The 24,287-nt window shown below is 31.7% G+C and overlaps 1 protein-coding gene across 3 annotated transcripts in view; it reads left to right on the top strand.

The window, feature by feature from the left end:
* Positions 1 to 24,287, top strand: part of LOC114342800 (uncharacterized) — a 245,290-nt gene that overhangs the window by 5,626 nt on the left and 215,377 nt on the right. The window lies entirely within an intron of this gene.

Here is a 24,287-nt window from a genome sequence, read left to right as displayed (position 1 = left end):
GGCGCAGAATGCTCCAATGTTATTTAAATGCATTTTTTTCGAATCCTGAGAAAACTAATAAATATTTTTGAAAACTTTAAACGCAGAATGAAAGATTACATTACCGAGGGCCGAAAGTCCCTTAAAACAAACAACAGTTTCTTTTGAATGAAATGTTTGAAATTAAAAATCACACTAAATTTTCTCTTTTTTTACCCCTTTAACTTGGTAAAATAAACATTATAGAAGTTTTCAGGAACTTTCTTCCCTCGGTAATAAATAATGTAATCTTTCATTCTGCGTTTAAATTAAAAAAAATACTTATTATACTAAATTTACAATCAAGATGCAGTAGAAATAAACAAACCGAGACACGTTAAATCGTCGCCTTAGAATCAAACTATTCTAAGTCCACTTTTATAAATTTTACAGGAGAGAATTTTTAAAGTTTTAAAGTTTTAAGTATCTTAATAATAAATTAAATGAGAATAAATTTATTTTTTTTAGTAACCATAATGATATGTACTTTAGAACAACTGCAGTTTGCATTAGATATTACCAACAGTTTTTGAGAAAAAAATTATTATAAACAACAATGTTTGGACATAGAATAATTTGGACCCGTAATTGAGGTAGTAATTAATATGGAATATTACTTTATCAACATCTATAATAATTAAAGAAAGAACGAAGCAAGTTTAATAGTATAATATGCTTATGTTAATATAATATGCATATAATTAATAATATGCTTATGTATAATACGCTTATATTAATATATATAACTTAAATTATTAATGAAAAGTAGTTAAATATTTTAATAATACTAATCGTTTTTTATTGTATTAGGTACACTCGAAAATAAACAACATTGACAACATAAAAGTTAAACAATTTAAAAGTCTTTAATATTACATTTCCAGAATTGTAAATCAATTGCTGAGAAATGATTTGCTAGGCACCTAATATGTGCAATTTTTTCTTCTGGAAGGTCTGCATGGGGGACTGAATTTTAGGATCTGGAACACCTTCTAGAAACGCCTTGGAAGAATTTAGCCTGCAACTGCCTTTTAAAAACGCCACTGAGTGCATTTCTGGTTCATTAAACTTTAGTTAATATTTTACGCTATTTGCGTTATTTTCGTAAGAAATCTGGACAACGTGTTTATATGGGATCTTAGAGAGACTTAAACAATTTGATAAAGTTTTAAACTCCAAAAAATTATGTTTTTGCACCTGAATAAGTTTATATGGCTTCTTGGTTCTTGCATTCTTAATAGCTTTAAGAATAGCGAGAGGACTATGCTATTCCAGTTTACTCAGATGTCGGTCCAAAACACTATGCATAGCATCCACTTCCTGAACACAGCTGTGATCAAGTACTTGAAATTTCTGCGTAATTCATTTTACAGTAGGATGATTCTTAAGAAAATGTAATAAGGCTGCCGACATGTGGGAATTTTTATTTTGTGGCACACATGAATCTGACCACAAAGTTATGGTTCTAACATTAGGTCTTGTGTCTATAAGTTTTTTCAGTAAAAGATACAATGCACTTGCAATGTCTACACCTTTTCTTCCACCAAGTACTTCATGCCATAACACACAATATCCTTGCTTTTGTATTACATCACAACCTGTCAAATTATAAACAGCAAATTTTTTTTGTAATACGCTTTAGAAATCTGTGTTTGGGGGTAGGTTAAAACGCTTTGCATATCAAAGCAAATAATGGGAGCAGATTCATCTGATTTAGTGGAATTCGCATCTTTTAACTTCTCTTCTCGGGCTGAAAGTTTGGCTTCTGTGTGGATTCTGTATTTCTCCTCTAGTTCATCACTTAAACTTTTTTCTTCCTTTTTTAAATCATACTGTGAACAAATCTCACAAAGATCTTTTTTTGGCTTATGGAAGCCTATATTAAATTCCCCATTGAAAATGTTATAATACAACCATTTTTTTTCTGGAGTTAAATTCTTTTCGTTACAATATTCTATGTACAGGTCATACATTTTACTTAAAGATAGTGATCTATCTAAGTATTCTTTTGAGGAACTGCTCCTGCAGTAATGAGAAGGAACGCAGGGAAACATGTTTATGTGATCTCTAATTAGTTTTCTCTTATCATCTTTAATTCTTATGCTTGTTCGTGAGCCCCTCAAATCTCTATTAGGTGTTGTTGTGATCCCCGTGCGTTTATAAGAATAAAAATATGCTATTCTGATCTGACTCACTGGAATATATTCCAAATCGGTTAAAAGTTTTGAGTCTTGAATAGGTTCCTCTTCTGAATCACTCATGTTTATTACTCTATTTTCACGCGATAAACTACTAAACAAACCGCAGCTTGCGATCAAAACAAACTTCGGAGACGTACTAATACTAAAAATGTAACCGAAATAATATTTGAGCCAACTTATTCTATGTCCTCACGTGATACGAATTCCTCAATTCTTATTGGGCCAGAGGACATAGTATATTTTGGTCCGCATATTTGCAAGGTTTAGTGGATATAGATAAAATAGCTACGCCATATTTACAATATTATATGGGATAATCGCACTTGGAATATTATTGACCGAAAGGTCTTTGGACATAGACTAAATTAGAAGTATGTACAACCTTAACTTCGAAAAAAAGTGGACATAGAATAGTTTGGTTCTAAGGCGACGAAATGCTACTAGGAGCACTACCGAATCATAATTTACAATGTATAAACTTTGGAAATCATGATTTGGGATTTACAATGTATATTGTAACATTGTAAATTATGATTTAGGAGATAGAATTAGGATAACCGTCAACATATTTGAACAATAGACAAAATGTTTCACTAAGGCTCAGGTGATGTATAGTTTTTTCCAATAGTTCTAATAATTTTGTGCGGACTCCCTTCGTTAGAAGTCTAGCTTATCTTGTAACGACTAACATAATGTAGGTATAACAACCCATGTGTACTATACAACCATATTTTACATTTTTTAACATTCCGAAATATCGTAATGGCGTTATTTAAAATCATTACGAATAGTAATGTAGTATTAAAAAAATAACCATTGATGAAATGAGTAAACTGAATATTATAAAAGAAAAAAAATCACCTATTTGTCTTTATTTCAACTATATTGGTAGAAATTTTGTCACTTATGTATATCAACTTAATAAAAAATTATTTATTCATTTATTGGAATACGAGATCTGCCCAGAAAATATTAAAACCGCAAAACCTGAACGGTCAACGACAAAAATCGAATTATTTATGGAAGCAGTACCTTTTATGGAATGAATCGCATTCGATTCGGATTCAGTTTTTCTTGTATTCATTCTTTCACATTATAAAGTTCAATTCAGCTTCAATGATTTCAATATCGACCAAAGGGACAGGGACGGACAAACATTTGACCACATCAAGCAACGAAAAAACCCTTTGGTAAGCTCTAGAGGCGAAAGACCTATGTTAAATGAAAACAGTTTAATACTTAAAAAAGAATAAAAGCGGATCTCATTGAGAAAGACCGTAATACAATTCTAAATTTACATACCACTGAGATCCATTATCAGTACCACCAAATCCATCGCACAGCAATAGAAAAGGTTATACCCAAAACAATTGCTGTTGTAAAATATGGCAAAAATGTTAGTGAAATATATGGTTCTGAGAACCAAAATAAGAAAATGAATAAACAAATGCGATTAATAACAAAATTTTATTTTTACTTCCGGTAAAGTTTCTTCGTTATGTGAAGGGTACTTTACTACAAAATATAATGCAGGGCAAGATTGAAGGACAAAGGAATCCAGGCCGCACAATAATGTCCTAGACGAGAAATCTAAAACAGTGGTTTGATTGAATCACAAACGAAATGTTTAGAACAGCTGTAAACAAAAGTACGATAGCCTCGATGATATCCAATCTCCGATAAGAGGCGAATGAAAAGAAGAAGTTTCCTTCAGCAGAACATTCTTCAATATCATTTCATTTTCATTTGTTACAATTATTGATGTCCTATAGTTGTGCTCAATAACCTTTTCGTTATAACATCATAAGAGATAACTCGAAAGACACTGGACAGCCAGATCTAATGGAAGACCAAGGAGGACTTTTTATTTGAAAAGTAATTCATCAAGTCACTATACGTATAGACAAATATTTCTGTCAAGCCAGCATATTAGCATATAAAATTATGTTCATTTTATTTGCCAATAAAAGAAACACTAAAACATTTAGCAGTACAATTTGACAGATGACTCTATTCAAGACAGACATTCCTTGGTGATTCATGTATGCTAAAGAGGCTTTATATTATGGGGGGATCTTCTAAAAATATAATCAAGACTAAAAGGTGGAAAAAGTGAATAAAGGTCTTTGAATGAAAATACAACTAAAGAAAAAAAATTGCTCAAATATCGTGGGCGTACTGAGAAAATCCACTAATTCCATTTTTTTCAATTTTGACATTTTAATAGCATTAAATCCACAAACACCAATATGTTAACAGGAAAAACCGTATATCTCCAAATTCGTCATCCACCGTGCTTAAATAGGTACATCCAATGACAAAGAAAATCAACTAACTCCATATTTTTTTAAGTTATCATGAATAAAAAAAATGTTTTCCAGATATTTTTGAGTACATACAGGGTGAGTTTTTAGTGTGGGATCGGTCGATAATTCCACTACGGTATAGAATATCGAAAAAAGTTATTTAGAAAAAATGTAGGCAATGATATTCTCCACGCTTCGAAAATATGTCCATTTCTACAGCGTGATCAGTAACAGCTTGGTATATCAAACATATAATTTTTTAAATACACCCTATATATTTTTTCATATTTATATTCCCCTCATAATTCTTGTTCATATAATATAGGGTTTTGCATTACTATACAGAGTATTTAACAAGTTATGACCATTTTTATTTCGAAATCCCTATGAGATTAACACCATGTATATAAAGAAGTAATTCATAGACAATAATTTGTTTTATGTAGTAAGATAAACAATATACTGTTTTTAAATTAAGTCCAATTGAAATCATTAACGAATGTTTGTATACAGGGTGAACTACAAAACCAAATTACGATTTTCTCTATTTTTTTAAATGGATCACCCTATATTTTATTTTTCAAAAATATTGTATTTATTATACTCTTTCATTTTTATAAATAGCATTCGCTATATCTAAACTTATTACTTTCGGAGATATTTTTAGTTTTCTTCAACTTTCGGGAATACATTCAATTTTTCTAGTAGAAATAAGTTGGTATTGAATGATAATTAAACAAAATTATTTTTATTCAATAAATAACTAACACAAAATATAAACCATAGCAATATGCAATGAATGTATCAATAAATGTGATATTAAGGAATTATCATATTTCCCTAATATACAAGAATCATACAATTCCTACAAAAAAAAATATAGGTATCTTGTGTATAATAAAATTACAAGATTATTTTTATTTAACAAACAACTCACACAAAACATATATCAAAACAATATACAACTAATTTAATAGTTTTTAGATTATTATATCAATAGCATTCTAAGCCAAGAAGTTTTTAGTAGCACATTCCTAATTGCAGATTGTGACCCGCAGTTATTAATAATATAATTTTCATATTAAATTTCATTAATATGCATCAAGAAATCCCTACTTTGTTACACTCAAACTATTCGATCTATAATATTGTTAGAGATTATGTGATTGGTCCACATTTTTTGACGGTTGAGGTTTTTATACGACGGTGCTCCAGTTCTTCCAAAATTGATTTTTTTCAAGTGGGGCTATATAAAAAAACCTTGTATGCCAGAAGCATCCAACAACGCTTGATGATATGAAAAATAGAATAAAAGAAGCTTTTAATAATATTGACTTACAAAAATGTTAGAAATGTGGCTCGGTCATTTGAATATCGGTTACAAAATTGCATAGACGTTGAAAGTGGTCATTTTCAACATTTACTTTAGACTTATATCCTTAACATCACAATAATTGGTAGGTACATTCATTAAATTTTGTTATGGTTTATTATTTTTTTGTTAGTTATTTATTGAATGAAAATATTTGTTATATTATTACATAATACTTATTTGTTAAGTGAAGGGTACAGGGGAAAAACAAGGAATATCACATTTTATACATATTGAGATAAACACCAATAAAGGTTTAATTCAAATGATATCTAAAAACTACTTAGGAGATTCTTAGCAGAATTCTAGCAATTATTGGTCTATAATCTTAATATAATATTAATCTATATTAAGTTATTAATTTAATAATGCACCAAGAAACTGCTAACATTCCTTATTTTTGTCCAGTGGCGTGCGGACAATCCTGGTCCTTCGCCTGGATACAAATTCTTAAAAAATTTATATAGACTGATCTTTCTGGTTAATGTTCTGAATCGATAGTCTAGTCGATAGTACTCAGTTTTTGCTACCACATGGCGAGAAAAGCCAAAATTCATGAAAAAGTGATATTCCTTGTTTTTCCCTGTACTCTTCAAGTTATTTATATTTATAAGAATTGAATGTATTCCCGGCAAATGAAGAAAACTAAAAATATCTCAGAAACTAATAAGTTTAGGTATAGGAGATGCTATATAAAAATGAAAGAGTATCATAAATACAATATTTCAAAAAAAAATAAAATATAGGGTGATCTATTAAAAAAAATTTGAGAAAATCGTAATTTTGTTTTGTAGTTTAAAAGTGCTTATAAAAATGAATGTTCTACTAAAAAATTCTTGGCTTAGAATGCTGTTGATATACCAACCTAAAAACTGTTACATCAGTTGTATATTGTTTTGATTTATGTTTCATGTAAGTTATTTATTGAATAAAGTAATCTTCTTATATTATTATATACAATACAAAGTTTTTTTTGTAGGAATTTTACGATTCTTGTATATTAGGGAAATATGATAATTTCTTAGTATCACATTTATTGGTATATGCACTGCATATTGCTATGGTTTATATTTTGTGTTAGTTATTTATTTAATAAAAATAATTTTGTTTAGTTCTCACTCAATACTAACTTTTTCTACTAGAAAAATTGAATGTATTCCCGAAATTTGAAGAAAACTAAAAATATCTCGGAAAGTAATCAGTTTAGATATAGGGAATGCTATATAAAAATGAAAGAGTATATTAAATACAATAAGGTTGAAAAATAAAATATAGGGTGATCCATTTAAAAAAATAGAGAAAATCGTAATTTAGTTTTGTAGTTCACCCTGTATACAAATATTCGTCAATGATGTGAATTGGACATGATTTAAAAACTACAGTATATTGTTTATCTTACTACATAAAACAAATTATTGTCTACGAATTACTTCTTTATATACAGGGTGTTAATCTCATAGTGATTTCGAAATAAAAATGGTCATAACTTGTTAAATACTCTGTATAGTAATGCAAAACCATATATTATATGAACAAGAATTATGAGGGGAATATAAATATGCAAAAATATGTAGGGTGTCCCATTTAAAAAAATTATATGTTTGATATACCACGCAGTTACTGATCACCCTGTAAAAATGAACATATTTTCCAAGCGTGGAGAATATCATTGCCTACATTTTTTTTAAATAACTTTTCTCGATATTTTATACCATACTGGAGTTATCGACCGATCCCGCACTAAAAACTCACCCTGTATATGTGCACACCACCTGTGGTTAACATCCTTCAAAATCATATCCAGGTACCAAAGCGTGAACAGCCAGTGTACCTGATTTTTAAGAGGTAAGAGGTATAATAATGTTAACGCATAAGTAAATGCGTTTTTCTCAAAACTTTACTTTTATGAGTTAGTGGATTTTCCCAGTACGCCCACGATATATTAGCTGACATGAAACCGAAACCACAGAAGGACAAATTCAACCCAATAAACATGCTAGTTGGGAAAATTAAGGGATTTTAATGCCAATAAGTTATTATTTATGTAATCTGAGTTTATCTTTTTTATGTCTTTTGGTTGGTTTTTCATTGGAAGTCCCTCCTAAGGCAAATTTCCCCTCCTAACGCAAATTTCTAATCATCCACTACCTCTGGCACGAAAAAATCTTGAATTCTAGTCCGCAATTCCGAAATGGCAGACGATGAATCTGTCTGACTCCTTCAGCATTCCCCATATGTACGCACCTGGTGGCGTTAGTTCTGGTGAGTGGCAACTCCTAAAATGATCGCGCAGTATTCCAAAAGACTTCCTGGCAGTGTGACACGTTGTCCAGTCCTGCTGAAACCATTGTTGATTTTAAGCTTGGATCATTTTCGTGACCTTTTCCGTATGACAAAAAATAGTACTCCACATTAATTTTTTTTCTGCAAAACTGAGAGCCATTCTGAAGCACAACATTATCACTACATTCACATACATTATACATTATAACGACGCTACAAATTTGAGGCATACGAATTTCAGTACTGTTTATTTTGCCGCATACCGTATTTTATGTTAAAATGTTTTTATAGAGAAAAACAATTACCTATGTTTTATATTAGTTATCTAGATACAAAGTGTGGCTAAAATGAGTGCATAGGCAAGCACTTACGGCCAAATGCAAATACTCTACTATAAAAAGTCGTCTAATATTTACTTCTTGGAATGAATAAGAGAGAAAAGGGATTAGATGAGATATATCTATCATGGGAAAATATATTTTTGTGATCCAAGTTGAAACAATGTGGAAAAGGGTAAGTAGAAAAGCCGACAACTTAGGTATACCCAAACGCCAAAAAAGTGTTAATAACTGTTAAAAGCCCTGACAAATCAAGTTTAAAATCATATTTTAATAAGAGAACAAAACTTTGAAGTCTGTCCTGTGTTGGCAAATAAAAAATCCTAAGTGTCTAGCAATACGAGAGGTAAAAATAATGCTGTTTTGAGCATGAAATATGCATGAGTATAACCAGAACATTAATGTTTAAAAAGAACAATATAATCAGATGTATAATGGACAGGCATCAAGTGATGTAATACACATTGAAACTTATACTGAGAGAGCGTGTTTTGGTTTTTCTCTTTGTGTGGTAATGATGGTAAAACTGTGGGCTGGTAAAATCGTTCAAATACAATGGAAGAATAAATAGGGATTACGAGGATGTAACAATATAACAAACGCCATGTTTGTTTTCAAAATAGTTGTAGACATTGATCACTTGGAGGGATCAAAAACACTTCTTGTTTATGTCTATGTCGTGACGACTTTTGTGATGTTATTAGTCTAGCTAGAAACAGTAGAACATTTTACTTTTTTACCATTAGAAGCAATAAAGATATATACCAAAATGTCTAAAATTATTCGGTATCTCAGTATGCATGTAGGCTTCTCATCACGTGGATTTGAATTGGGTTCTCAAACATTTTTTTGTCTGAAAAAAATTACATATTGCCACTACTTACCTTACTTTTGAAAAATACTTTTTCAAAATATGAAGAAATTAGATGTAAATTTATTAATTTTAAGGGGTTTTTATACCCGAGATCTGTCGCTTTTGCCAAGTATCTATGTTGTTTAATGTGTTGTTTAGCAATGGCTCTTCTATGAAGAATTTATAATAGGACGAAGCTCTGATGATGGCACGTAATGTGTTGAAAGTACTTATGTAGCTGTTTAATAAATGTTTTTTTACACACTATCACTTTTTTAAGAACATACACCTGTTTGCCGGTTTGACCTACTTAGAAGTGTGTACAAGTCATACAGTATTTTTCAATTCATTTAATAGACCTGTGGAAGCTGGTATGGGGATCCAGAATTCCGGTACATAATATATTATATTGAATAAATGGAAAATGTGAAAGAATACAAGAATGCATGCAGTATTTCAGGTGTATAAGTATAATAGACGGTTTCTAGGAAAAAAGAAGCTCAGTAGACGACAAATGTGGTTTGATGATTTTTTCTGGAATTATGTATAATGTATTTAATCAATCTTCAACATAAAATGTTGCCTATCAACATAAAATGCATTCCATTTTTTGAGATGTTTCAGTTTTTGCACTAATTGTCTTAATACACTCACAAGAGTCTAATATCAATCTATAATATAATCAAAAATGAATAACCATTTTCAATTTCGTTGCAAAACGAAAATACACCCGCATCATATTCTAGTCCAATCAGAGAGTGCAGCAAGCATCTCTACCGGTTTCGAAACTTATTAGTCTCTCATCAGGAGGCACATATGCTGATCTCTCTGATCCAACCAAAACAAACCCCGGCGTGCAGTCACGGACTGCAGCGAACGAAATGGCATAGATGCCCTGGCGGCAACTGCTAGCAAAAGACTAAGTTTTCAATCTAATGGCATATAAAACAACCCAACCCAAAAATGGTTGTTTTATATGCCATTAGATTGAAAACTTAGTCCTTAGGCCTATAATATAATATTTTTGTCGACTTTAAAGTAGCATATAACAAAATGGTAAGATTAAGCCTGTTTAATGCTAGGCATGAACTAGGGATTCCAAAAAAAACAAGAAAAAAAAAACAAATAGGCATCAATAATTGTATCTAAAATATCAAAATAAAGAAATTACTCAAAAAATAAACAAATAAAAAGCAGTTAACTTTAACTAATAATTTTATGTCTATTTTATTTTATGTCTATTTTATTTTTTGAGGATTATGAAATTGGTACAAATCTGTGTGTAAGTTCAAAATAGAAAGTGACTTGTTAACGTAAAGGCATTAAAAAGCTTATAAGCATAATAAATAAATAAATAATTATAACCATTTTTTTATTAACTTCTCAGTACAATATTCCACCTCTTATTAATTTCATTTGTACAGTCATTATCAGGAGACGATCGTCGACCTCAAAGGAAAACACTCACGCTAAGAGATGATAATTACTTGGACTAACTTTGGTAATGACGGCTAAATATAAATTAACTTCTGTGGTCAGTTATACTGTTTGTGTTGTTTTTATTAAAACAAGGTTTTCTTGTAGACCATGTTATTTTGTTATGTTTGTCTCATGTTGAACTTCATCTGTGGGTTATCGTTCAATATAACCTACATATTTTACCATTAGAAATGTTTGTATTTTTATACGAAAAAGCCTAAAATATTTAAGAATCGCATCTTTATTATTTGTTTACTTACACTCACTTCCCTTTGAACCCTTTACCTAATCCTTCTGATCAAAAAAATTTCAGACACTTGCATTTTGTGCGGTTCTTTTAAATTTTGTCAGTGTATAGTGGTTTTAACGTAGAGGAAGTAAACATTAATAATAAAAACGTTCATTCATAGCAATAAAAACGGTTCTTTTAAGGGAGTAGGCGCAAAATCTTGGTCCAATGCTATTTAAATGCATTCACTTTTTTCGAATCCTGAGAAAACTAATAAGTAGTTTTGAAAAATTTTAACGCAAGATGAAAGATTAGATTATGTACTACAGAGGGCCGAAAGTTCCTTAGAATAAACACAAAGTTTCTTTTAAATGAGATATTTGAAATTAAAAATCACACTAAATTTTCTCTTTTTGAGCGACGCATCCCTTACCATACTTTGATGCAGTTACACACTAGGCGCTCTTAAAATTTTCGTTTCATCGACGTTCTCGCGACCCATGCTAGAAACCATGTGTCGCCATTCGGTTTTACGACTTTCGACGGCATATCATAAATGCGTGTATCGTGTTACAACACAGACGTTTGAGCTGTTTTCTAGCGAATTTTGTTGTGAGTGTTGCCAAATTTTGTTTAATGATGGACATTACAGACTCGAACTATATTTTGACTTGAATTTTTACTTCCATATCAAATTATTTTTATATGGGACTTATTGTATTTTAATTTTTTTATCTTATAGCTTAAAGGGCAAGTTCATTAGGTACATTTCTATTTGAAAAAAAAAGTAATCTACTAAGTAAATTTTATTTTTCAAACTCTGAAACTACTTTCACAAACAGTCAAACAGAACTTTCAAATTTGTAACCATTGACCAGTTTGACTTGACTTGAGTTATTTGTCAGAAGGATTGACTTTAATAACAATAAAATTATTGACTCCATAAAAATAAAGATAATAAGCAGTTATCTTACCTTATTTATTATCTTATTTATTATGCTCTACAGGCCTTGTATTTACAATTTTACATAATACAGTTTATACTAATAATTTATATATAATTTTATTTTATGTCAATTTAAAAATTGCTGAACAATCGTTCTCCACTATATCCTATTTTTCGCATTCTCTTTCCACTGTGTAATTTCCATCGATACTATATATATATATATATATATATATATATATATATATATATATATATATATATATATATATTCCTGAAAGTTCCTTGCAGTCTTTTTGTTAGTCTACCTCGTCTCTTAGTCCCAACTGGTCTTCTTAGTAGCACCATATTTGTCATTCTTTCCTTATCCATCCCCTCGACATGACCTGCCCACCTGATTCTTTATGACTTTGTGTATCTTGTTATACTTGGTTCCTTGTAAAGCATCCTTAATTCTTCATTGGTGCTTCTATGCCGGCGTTTTCTGTATCTGCATTCTTTCCCCTGAAAATAGCTCTCAGTACGTTCCGTTCTCAACTCTCTGTTATTTCTTCTTTTGTTTTATTTAGCACCCTTGTCTCACATCCGTAGGTTACTGTTGCTCTTATTATGGTTTTGTATATTCTGAATTTGTGAAACATCACTATTTCCCAATTAATGGGGTATAATAATAGAGGGTCATCAATTTAACACCTGTATTTGCTCAGTGGCGTACCATAGAATTTACAGCCTCTTAGCGTTATAAATAGTTCTTCTTAGGTGATATGCTTCCTCTCATAACGGTGTTATTTCTTGAACATGGCTCTTTAATACCTACTAATAACTCCTGAAAAGATTTTTTAGACAGTCTTGTAAAATTAAAAAACTTCTCTGAGCCTTTATTATATTAATTTCGTTATATTATGTGTAAAAAATTCCTTATATATTCGTTCCTTTATGATGGGATGTATCCAATATCTGCGTTTCTTTTTTTCTTTAATCTAAGACAGAGGTGTAACCCGGATGATCCTACAGGGGGGTTACATCTACTTAAAGGTCTCTGGGGGGTATGGAATAATAATGGTGTTAAGCGTATAGAGCTTAAAGCACATCCAAAAGGGGGGTTATAACCCCCCAAAACCACCCCCTGGTTACGCCTATGATCTAAGATAAAGTAAACTTTCATTTATTACAAAAGACAAATCGTCATAACTTTCAGACATCGTATCGTACAGCAGCCAACACGAGACTAAATTTGGCAACAACGAAATATAAATACTTTAAATCGTAGCATAGCTGCCGCTGTTACACCGCGCCATGCGTTTTAAGCTGCCTCGACGTCGCGCGTCGACTCGGTAGTAATCGTCATGGACTACCTAAATATTGTCGGAATTCCCGTTTTGATTGGCCCGCTTGTAGTCCAGACATGAATCCATTAGAACATTTATGAGACATGTTAGATAAAAAGATTAAATACATAGAGGCAATCTTATCACCAGAAACGATTGAAGAACTGATAATAGCGTTGAATGAAAAATGGGAAAACAATATATTATAAGAACAGATTCAGCAACTTATTCCAGCCTCCTCAGATGTCGGCAATACCCTATACCCAATAGTAAACCTAAAGATCTAACTGGGGGCAAATAGGTAAAATTTTATTTTTTCTCTTGTTTAATTTTTCTTCTTCTTAAAGAGCCTATCCGTTCCGGATGTTGGCGATCATCATGGATATCTTGACTTTGTTTACCGCAGCGCGGAAACGTTTAGTGGTAGTCGTGTTATACCACTTTCGTAAATTTTGAAGCCAGGAAATGCGTCTTCTTCCCGGTCCTCTTTTACCATTTACCTTCCCTTGGAGAATCAGTTGGAGAAGGCGGTAACGTTCTTGATTTCTCATTACATGTCCTCTAGATATTCTAATTTTTTGTTTCGATGGTTATGAGAATTTCACACTCCTTCCCCATTCTACGCAGGACTTCCACATTAGCAATTCGGTTAACCCAGGATATTAATTTTTCTAACAATGATAATAATTTTTTTGTATGATTATTACTTTAGTTACTCAACTTCCTCCCATTTAAATCACTTAACACCTACCGAATATGAAAAAAACATACAAAATGCAAGTGTCTGAATTCTTTTGACCGGTAGTGTATACGTGTGATTCTATCAATACGTAAAAACCTAATTGGAGAGCATACATCAGTGGCGTACCGATAGTTCAGCCGGCCCTGGTTCCAGTTGGGATGCGGGCCCACCCGCCCAATAAAAACTCACATTGTATAACACGATTATCGAGCATCTAGCCTATTGTATTCGTATTATTTTTATGACCCACCGTATAAAACTTGCATTGAATATCTCAGTTTACGAATTTCTGCAACTTTGTAGTTTACCTACAACTTATTCATGGATCGTGTTAATATAAAAAATACAAGTGTTTGAGTTAGCACGTGTAGGCAGGCACCGGCGATTAATCTTTAAACAAGGACTTCGGCAAGCAAGGATCCTTACAAAAGCGTTGCCTGTGTTTCTTAATAAATTTTGATTTCAAATATTTTGATGAATAGTTATTCTTCGTTTTTATTAATAAGTACCTAGACAAAAATTAAAATTTATTAAGCAGTTACATTTCGTAGTGTGTACTTGTGTAGTTCAAAATGTCCCCATCGAATTAGAAACAAAAGAAGCAAAAATCGCTGTAGAGCGGGCCCCTGCGGGGTCCGGGCCCTGGTTCAGCGAAACCCGCGGAACCATGCTCAGTACGCCACTGGGCATACATGAACATCATGCCAAACAGAAAAAACGATAGGAGATAAAGTAGTCTCTTTTATATCCTTGCCAAATCGATTGCCTCCTTTTAAGATACAGTTCGACAATTCCAAGATCATTATTATTTTACGGGCAGAAATGCAGGTGAGGTGAGGTAGAACTTCTCAATGTTGAAATGACTATTTTGTCAATTTTATGGGCGATATGCTTCTAAATTATTACGACCGATAAAATTTATGGATGGACGTTTTCTGTGGAAAAGTGTTAGTGTTTTTCCACAGAATTTTTTAGGTATTTGGAAGAGTTATGATAGTCGTTTTCGTAATACAGAAACCTCCAAAGTCGTGGCTTCTTTAGCTATTTTTAGAAATGCCAAATTGATTGCTAATCTGAGGCTAATATTTTTACTGTGTTTTATTACCAGGCATTAATATGGCAGAATATAACAAATAAAAAAAATATTAAAAAGTGTGAGAAAACACTTACTGTATTATTATCGTCCATTTATTTAATCAATCAATTAACACGTCTTGGCATCCCACGACTCAGGTTGTCAATAAAATTTTAAGGAATAATATACTGTGATAGGCAAACTTATGGAATTAACTTATATTTTAGAGAATAGACGACTTTATAGACAAATCCCGTAATACGTAGATTTTTATTTTTAAATTATGATTTTTTGGCTTTATAAACGGTAGGGTAGAAATTAGTTCAGAGAAATAAGGAAAAACATATCCTGTTGGTGACACAACCCCCTTCAGGCCGAAACCAAATTTCTTGAGTAGTATGGACGTCTATATTAATAATCTATATGTTTCCTGCAGCCGATTTTGATGATATACATAGTTATAAACAAATGAAGATCAAAAAACGGTAAATTTTCACTTTTTTCGTCTATTACTAAAAAGTGAAGCATTCTTAACAAATTTGAGAGTGAGAAACTCATAAATCGTATAAAAAACTTCAATATGGCGCGCTGAATATGTCTATCCTTATTGGTTGCTTAGAAAATTGCAAAATAAATCATAAATTTTGAGTTTTTATAAATATTCATACCTTATGTAAAACTTAACTTAGAACGTTCTTATTACACAGAATACTGAGACTTCTGTTCTAAATTTAAAAGCAATTGGTCAAATAGTTTAAAAGGTATTTAATTTGTTTATCCCAAGTTAATTTTTTTGCAACGCTATAAGTCAGAAAATGATGAAGTTACACTAATACTTTGGATAGTTTATGAAAGAAGAAGATTTATACTATTAATTTAATTTAAAAAAAATGACAAAAAATAATTCTAAATACTGCAAAATTATTTTGCAAAAACATGTGAATTAAAAAAAGGGGGGCTAACTTCGTCCCTAATTGTCCTAGGACAATTGTTTTTCTTTCTAAACGTGTATGAAAATTCAGTCTTTCCAAATATGAAAAAATAATTTTTTACGGGTAACAGTTGAAAAGTTATTCTAATTGTTTATAAGTAAACAAAAAATCGACGTGTTTTTGCAAAATTATTTTACACTGTTTATAGTTACTTTTTGTCATTTTTTTTAATTAACTCAATAACATAAATGTTCTTCTTCCATAAACTGTCAGAAGCCTTACTGTAACCTCATAATTTTCTGACTTATAGCGTTACAAAAAAAATGAATTTAGGATAAGCAAATTAAATAACTTTTAAACTATTTGACCAATTGCTTTGAAATTTAAAATATAATTTAAGCACCAGAAGTCTCAGCAATTCGTGTAATAAGAAGGTTCAAGTTATTTTTACATAAGTTATGAATATTTATAAAAACTCAAAACTTATGATTTATTTTGCAATTTTCTAAGCAACCAATAAGGATAGACATATTGAGCGAACGCCATATTGAAATTTTTTAGACGATTTTTGAGTTTCTTACTCTCAAATTTGTTTAAAATTCTTAACTTTTTGGTTATAGATGAAAAAAGCGAAAATTTACCGATTTTTGATCTTCATTTGTTTATAACTATGTATATCATCAAAATCGGCTGCAGGAAACATATAGGTTATTAATATAGATGTCCATACTACTCAAAAAGTTTGGTTTCGGCCTGGAGGGGGATGTATCACGAGAAAAATCTTATTTCTCTGGACTAAATAGCAAGAAAGCGTTTGTAAAAATGAAAACAAACAATTCCCTGCTACAAATACCTTAAATTAGAACTGAGGGTAAGAGCTTTGAGATGCTTTGTGTTTACGATACTGTAATATGGACTTAAAAGCTGGATATTGAAGTAAGAACACACAGGGCCGCGCCAAGGCTTTCAAGCGCCCCGGGGCAAGTAATTTTAAGCGCCCCTTTCCTCCTCCCTTTGTAAGTAGTTTCTTGCAACTTAGTGAATCGGTATATGGTATACCTACAAACTATTTGTTATGTGTTAGGAAAGTAACATCATCATAATCTAGCCATTATCGTCCACTGAACAACATAGGCCTCCTCTAATTTTCTCCATGTCTCCATATCTTGAGCTACCATCATTTAGTTGCCGGTAGTTCTTTTTACATCGTCAATCGTCACTCTAGCGCGTTGGTGGCCGATCTCTGCTTCGTTTGTCCGCCCGCGGTCGCTATTCCAATCATCTTCTAGTCTAGCTGTTGTTCGGTGTTCTTGCCACATGATCTGTCCATTTCCATTTCTTTTTTGCTAGCCTTGTGATTCCTAGCATGGCCTTCTGGGTAACTCTTAGTTATCTGCTCTTAGATTTTCAGCAGCATGAAGGTAATATGCTGATAAGTTATTATGAATACTATAAATATCTACAAAAAACAACGATTACACTATCAGAGAACAGATATTTATATAATTATAGTCCGTTTACTCACGGTTTTTGCTCCATATTTAAAAAAAACCGCTTGGATTGATATGACATTTGGTGTACGCATAGCTAACATATCAAAGAAAAAAATTGATATTGCGTCGATTTGTGCTTTTACCCTGGGGGCAAGTACCACCCTTTTTCGGGGATGAAAAATATACATTAAAGATAAGTCCGCAAGGCAATACTTTTCGAATTATTTGCGAGTGAATATGTTCATTTTTCAACATAAAACCACGGTTTTAGACTGTTTTTTGCAAATAACACAAAAAATGTGTATTTTATTGAAAACAATTTTCTTATCAAAAATATAGCTTATAAAAAAATGAAAAGAATTGTGTATGGATGGAGTCAGTAGACCTAGTAGAGGCAGAGTTGTAGCTCGTGGAAAATTGGTTCTTATTAGTCAAATTCCAAATCGAATACATATTTCAAGTTGAGATAACCAAAAAATGAAGGACTTTTCGAGTAAAACTCATAACTTTTTTAAAGTTTTTAGAAAAAGCTTTATTATTGTTTTTTTTTTAATGTTTCTAGCATCAAAAGTAAGCCACTTACGCTAAAAATAAAGTTGGTGCCTTTTTTTGAAAAAAAAAATCGCAAAAATCTCCGCTTAATTAGCATCCCAAATGAAATTAATCGTTACAGCTTTACAATTTACTTATGTATTTATGTATTTATGTACTTATGTATTTTTATATGATCTCTAAGTTTTATTGTTTCAAAGAGATTATTTTTAAAAAAATTGGCGTAAAAAAATTGCAATTTTGAAAAAAATGCTTTTTTCACAATGTGTTTTTTTTTATTGAAAAATGAACATATTTATTCACTCGCAAATAACTCGAAAAGTATCGACTTAATCTGAAAATTTTATAGAACAATTATTTATCTTTATGGTTACTTACTATTCGTCAGTTTGTCCACCTCCGGTTTTATTTTGAACTTATATTTTCCACCTCTGAGAAGGTGTGGTACTCACCACCAGGGCAAAAGCACACCTCGATACAATATCAATTTTTTTCTTTGACATGTTAGCTATGTGTATGTCAAATTTCATGTCAAATCTAAGCTGTTCTAAAATTCGGAGGTTTTGCAATATTTTACCGTGAGTGAATGGACTAATAGTTCAGGTTAATGGGAGAAATAAGGGTTCGTACACTTATGGGATCAAAGTAATACTAACTACATACTATTTTAATATTTACCTACGATAGGTAAGTTTTCAATTTTACAAGATAATAAAATATTACTAATATTTCTAGTAATTTCGGTATTGTCAATTTTTTTTCGGTACCTACCGGCGCGGCGCCTTTTTGATTCGGCGCCGAGGGGCGCCGCCCCTCTTTGCCCTTATGGACGGCGCGGCCCTGAGAACACATAATAAGCTACAGTAATTTGAAACGTGATGTTAAAGAAGCATGGAAAGCAAAAGAAAATAAACATGGATCAAAGAATGCAATAAACACAATAAAAATAAGAAAGTTACAATATCTGGGACACGTAATGAGGCGACAGCGATATGGAATATTCAGACTGATAATGCAGGGGAATATAAGAGGAGGGAGTGGAAGGAGTAAGGAGAATAGGAAGAGGGAGAGTGTCCTGGTTAGACTTTAAGGGAGTGGTTTAAATGCAGTTCTATTGAACTCTTCAGAGCAACGGTAGATAGAGTAAAGATAGTGATGATGATATCCAACCTCCTATTAGGAGACGGCACTTAAAGAAGAACAAGGCTTATTATGTCATACCAGTGACTATATTCATCTGGGCGTGATGACGTAATCGATGATGTTTTTAAGAGAATATTTCTTGTCTGTTAGCTCATTTCAATTCTTTATTCAGCGATATAAACATAATTATTTATACCGGGTGGCCAAAAGTATAAATTTAATTTATGAATTAAATTAATTTACATAGCAATATATATAACCCAAAATACATCTTACTGCTGTTAAAAAAGCAATAATATTTATGTAATAAATAAAAGTCGCTTTTTCGCTTATTAAATATTCCAAATTGCCTCCCACCCGCCTCTTGACAGTCATTGAACCTACAACGACAATCTTATTGAACTTTTTTTAATGTCGTAAATTTTGTGATCGATGAGAAATTTTTATTGTATCTCATTGATGATTTGATCGATGAGAAATCAGAAAAAATCAAGTGATGTAAAATCTTGAGAGCACTTTATTGTTTCTCGTGTATCTTCTAAGAAAACATATCTATGTTTAAAAAATCACGAACCTGCGGAGGTTTATTGCTAGAACCATACGTATTCATTTGAAAAATTGCGATGTTTTCCCACAAGAATAATTCAACACAAGTATTATTTGTAACTACATAATACAAACCATTTTCTTTTAATGTTTTGCCCTAATTTTTCTTTACTTTATGTTGTCTTTATATAAAAAATAATTTTTATTTTTGCCAATAACACTAAAACAAACTTCTTTTTCTATTTCAGGTAAGCAGCATAAAAATTCTAAATATTTTAAAATATCTTACAATGGAAGGTAAGTAAAGGATACGGTCGAATTACTCAATAAGTCTTAATCTTATTATAGTACCTAGAAAAACAAGTAATTTAACTTCGTAAGTCCTAGGTTTTCACCCAAAGTAATCGAGAGTAGAACTGGAAGTCTATATTTGAAATCTTCGTGTAACTTTGCGTCGATTGATATACGATTTTACTAATTTTGAGTAATTTTTACTAAACTTTGGGCCATCATTCTTTAAACAGAAATGACTTCAAAACAGGAACTAAAGATTTAAACTCAACTTTTCAATACTCTTTATTGCATTTATAGAATGGTATTTTCTTTGATTTGTATAGTCTTATAAATTGTACAGATTATATGCGTAGATATATTATATAATTAGTAAATAAATTGTTTTCTATTATAGCACCATCTATCGACAACTAGAATAATCACCGAACTAGAATAATTACCAAAGTAATCACCGACGTGCCTTTTTTTCTGTAATATACAATTTAATGTGTTAGAAAGAAATCGAAAAACTGTGACGCACTGAAAAATGCTCATGGGAAAAAGCATATAATGGCACTTTTTGTTAGAACTTTTTGACCGGAAATGGTATAAAAACGAAAATTTTACATTTGTTCTCATCTTGCTAAGGCACGTCGAATGATATATCACTTATTCTACTTCGGTGACTTTAGAACAGTACTTACGGTTGCAACTCTAAAACTGGAAGTCCGATGTCAAATTTCTCATCTTTAATACCATCCTTGGGTTATAAGCTTTCATTCGACACCTAATTTATCATTCTATCTGTATTAATAACGGAGGAGTTGTATTCGCGGACAGACAGATAGTCATGAAACCGGAAGTATATATTTGTTCTTGTATTTCAAAGGCGCGTCGAATAATATATAACTTGTACTATTCCGGTGACTTTAAAACAGTACTTCTGGTCGCATTTCTAAATCCGAAAAATCCTAAGTCAAATTTCTCACCTTTAGTACCATCCTTATATTATAAGCTTTCATTTGACGCCTCATTTGTCGTTCTACCTGGTATAATGACGGAGGAGTTATATTCGCGGTCGGACGGACAGATGGACAGACAGCCTATGTCAAATTTCTCACCTTTAGTACCATCCTTGGATTATAAGCATTCACTTGACACTTCATTTGTCATTCTACCTGGTATAATGACGGAAGAGTTATATTCGCGGTCAGACGGACAGACAGCCTAGGTTAAATTTAATACCTTTAGTACCATCCTTGGATTATAAGCTTTCATTTGACACCTCATTTTTCATTCTACCTCACGGTTATTAGACTTTATTACGGTTGTCTTGTCCGACGGTGGTGGGGAGACTTATATTTTTGACTTTATGTCACAAGAGTTTACATTCCCATATTTTTAAATGATTTTCGATCATTGAATGTGTGTTATTGTGTATATATGTGTATTATTTGTGTTATTATGAAATAATTGTGTATATATGTGTATTATTTGTGTTATTATGAAATAATTAGACAAATAGTACACATTTTATCTTATACCGGGTGGTGAATAGTAAAAAGGGCCATAGGAAACTCAATGTAAAATTCTGAATTGTTGAATTCCTGCTTCCCTAATTATTTTACATCAAAAGTCATGAGAGAATACTTGTAGAGAATTAAAATCTGTATTAAAATCAAAAGTTAAAATTGTTCTACGATTTAACTGCATTCCAAAATTTTGAAAAATATGATACATTTGCCACAATAGGTATGCGTGTAAAAGTAAGGCCACACGTTACTATTTAACTGACAGTGCTCACAACATTGACTGAATAAAAAAATCTTTATTATTAATCCTTTCTCCACAACTGAGGGTATCTTATCAACTGTATTGTTTTTAAACAATAGATGATAAAATAAAAATATTGACAGTTCAAAACATAGAGGTATATATTAACATAGAGGGAGCCTATCTTCCGCGCTATCTGACGACAAGATCTCATGGACTGGTTTGCTGCATCTCTTTCTAACACATTGTATTGAAAATCTATGATGACATTCAGTGTGAAGATAGGCACTGAAGAGGAGGACAACTGTAGCAGCTTTACTATGCGTAAGAGTGAAACAGCACTAATCCAAATAAAAAAGATGGTATCGTCACTTCGCTCTGAATGACACTCTCTCTATGCTAATATATAACTCTATGGTTCAAAAATGTGAACATTATTGCATTGTGTGTGGCCTAAGTTTGGGCTGAAAACTAAAATGTATTACATTTTTACAAAATTTTGGAATATGTTCAATTACGTAGACCAATTTTAACAGTTATTTCCAATACAGATTTCAATCCTCTACAAATAGTTTCTAATGTCTTTTGATGTACAATAATTATTAGGGAAGCTGGAATTCAACAGTTCAGAATTTTACATTGAGTTAATGCAAAATTTTGACGCATGTCAAAATTCTCAATGTGTTTTAATTGTATTCATTTTTTTCGAATCTTGAGAAAACTAATACATATTTTTGAAAAATTAAAACTCAGAATGAAAGACTACATTATTACCAAGGGCTGAAAACTTCTATAATGTTTATTTTAATAAGTTACAGGGCTGAAAATAAAAGAGAAGTGTGATATTTAATTTCAAATATTTCATTCAATAGAATCTGCTTGTTTATTCTAAGGGGCTTTCCGCCCTCGGTAATAATGTAATCTTGCATCCTGCGTTTAAATTTTTCTAAAATACTTGGTTTTCTCAGGATTCGAAAAAAATCATATTACGATTCAAACGACAGTAAACTCTCGTGACGTAATCTCACCCTTAATGTTCATTGGTTAGTCGATTTAGGCAACCGTAGTAATGTCTAAGAACCGTGATTCTACCTGGTATAATGACGGATGAGTTATATTGGCAGTCAGAAGGACAGACAGACAGCCTACGTCAAATTTCTCACCTTTAGTACCATCCTTGGATTATAAGCTTTCATTTGACACCTGATTGTCATTCTACCTGGTATAATGACGGAGGAGTTGTGTTCACAGACAGACAGACAGACGTGGATAATTCAAAGTTTTCACATTTTTTTCAAAAATGGGTGAAAACAACAATAAAATTAAACCAATTACGAATAAATACTGATCGTCGAAAATTTATTAGACACTAATTCAGACGTCAAGATTATTAGATTAGATTATTAGATTTATAGATAGAAACTTATTAAAGATTGTTCCCCTGTTGTGTAACTCGGCATCTCTTATACTCCTTTATAACGCTATATTGAATAGAAGACACGCCAGCGCGTCTCCCTGCCTTTATATTCCGGCATATGTTTCAAAGGCTTGTGACACATCACCTTCTATTTGCACACTACAAATTACTTTATTCATATTCATAGTTGTTTTTACAACTCTTATTAATTCATGAGGAAGTTCATTCTTGGCTTCATATAATTTACATCTTACATTTACATATTAAATTAACTGGTTTTTTTCTAAGATTTGACTTAGCACAAAATCTGGTCAAATGCTGATCTACCTGGCTTAAAAACGGTCTGATATTCACTAAGGGATTCTTTTCATGTACTTACTTAAACAGCTCTGTAGGGTGTTAGAGAATATTTTGTATATGGTGTTCAGAAGAGTTAAGTATACAGTATACTCCTAGAATTGTTACATCCCCACAAACCTCTCTTTTGTACAGTGGGTATATGATTCCAGTACATCATTTCTCTGTCATTTGTTCTTCTTCCCATACTTTAACTGTTATGCTGTAAATTTTGATGTATGTACATTTATGTACAATGCTGTTATTACCATGTTTGATGAGATCTGCAGGGATGCAGTCGACTTCTGGGGGACTTGTTGGTTTTGAGGTGTGTTCTACGTATGTGTTATTTCTTGGTCTTTGGGCTGATGTATCATTTTCCACATCTGTTCCAAGTAGTTCTTTGAAGTGTACAACCCGTTTGCTTTTTACTGTTTCACAGATATTAACTACATGCCAATTTTTGTTATAGAACTTCCTAATTTCATTTTGCTTCTTTAGCAATTTAAGCTCTTGCATAATCTGGTTTTACAAGGTCCGCTTTTTTCTTCGATGCACGCGTTTTTCTTCCTTTCCAAGTACTTTGTACGTTTCGTCCTTATCCCGTGTTCTTTGTCGTATAAGTTCATAGTCTGTATGTTGCATATAGTTT

Source organism: Diabrotica virgifera, chromosome 5 (assembly GCF_917563875.1).
Source record: "Diabrotica virgifera virgifera chromosome 5, PGI_DIABVI_V3a".
Classification (NCBI taxonomy): domain Eukaryota; kingdom Metazoa; phylum Arthropoda; class Insecta; order Coleoptera; family Chrysomelidae; genus Diabrotica; species Diabrotica virgifera.
The sequence above is the reverse complement of the archived record's forward strand: the minus strand, read 5'-3'. Positions and strand labels throughout refer to the sequence as shown.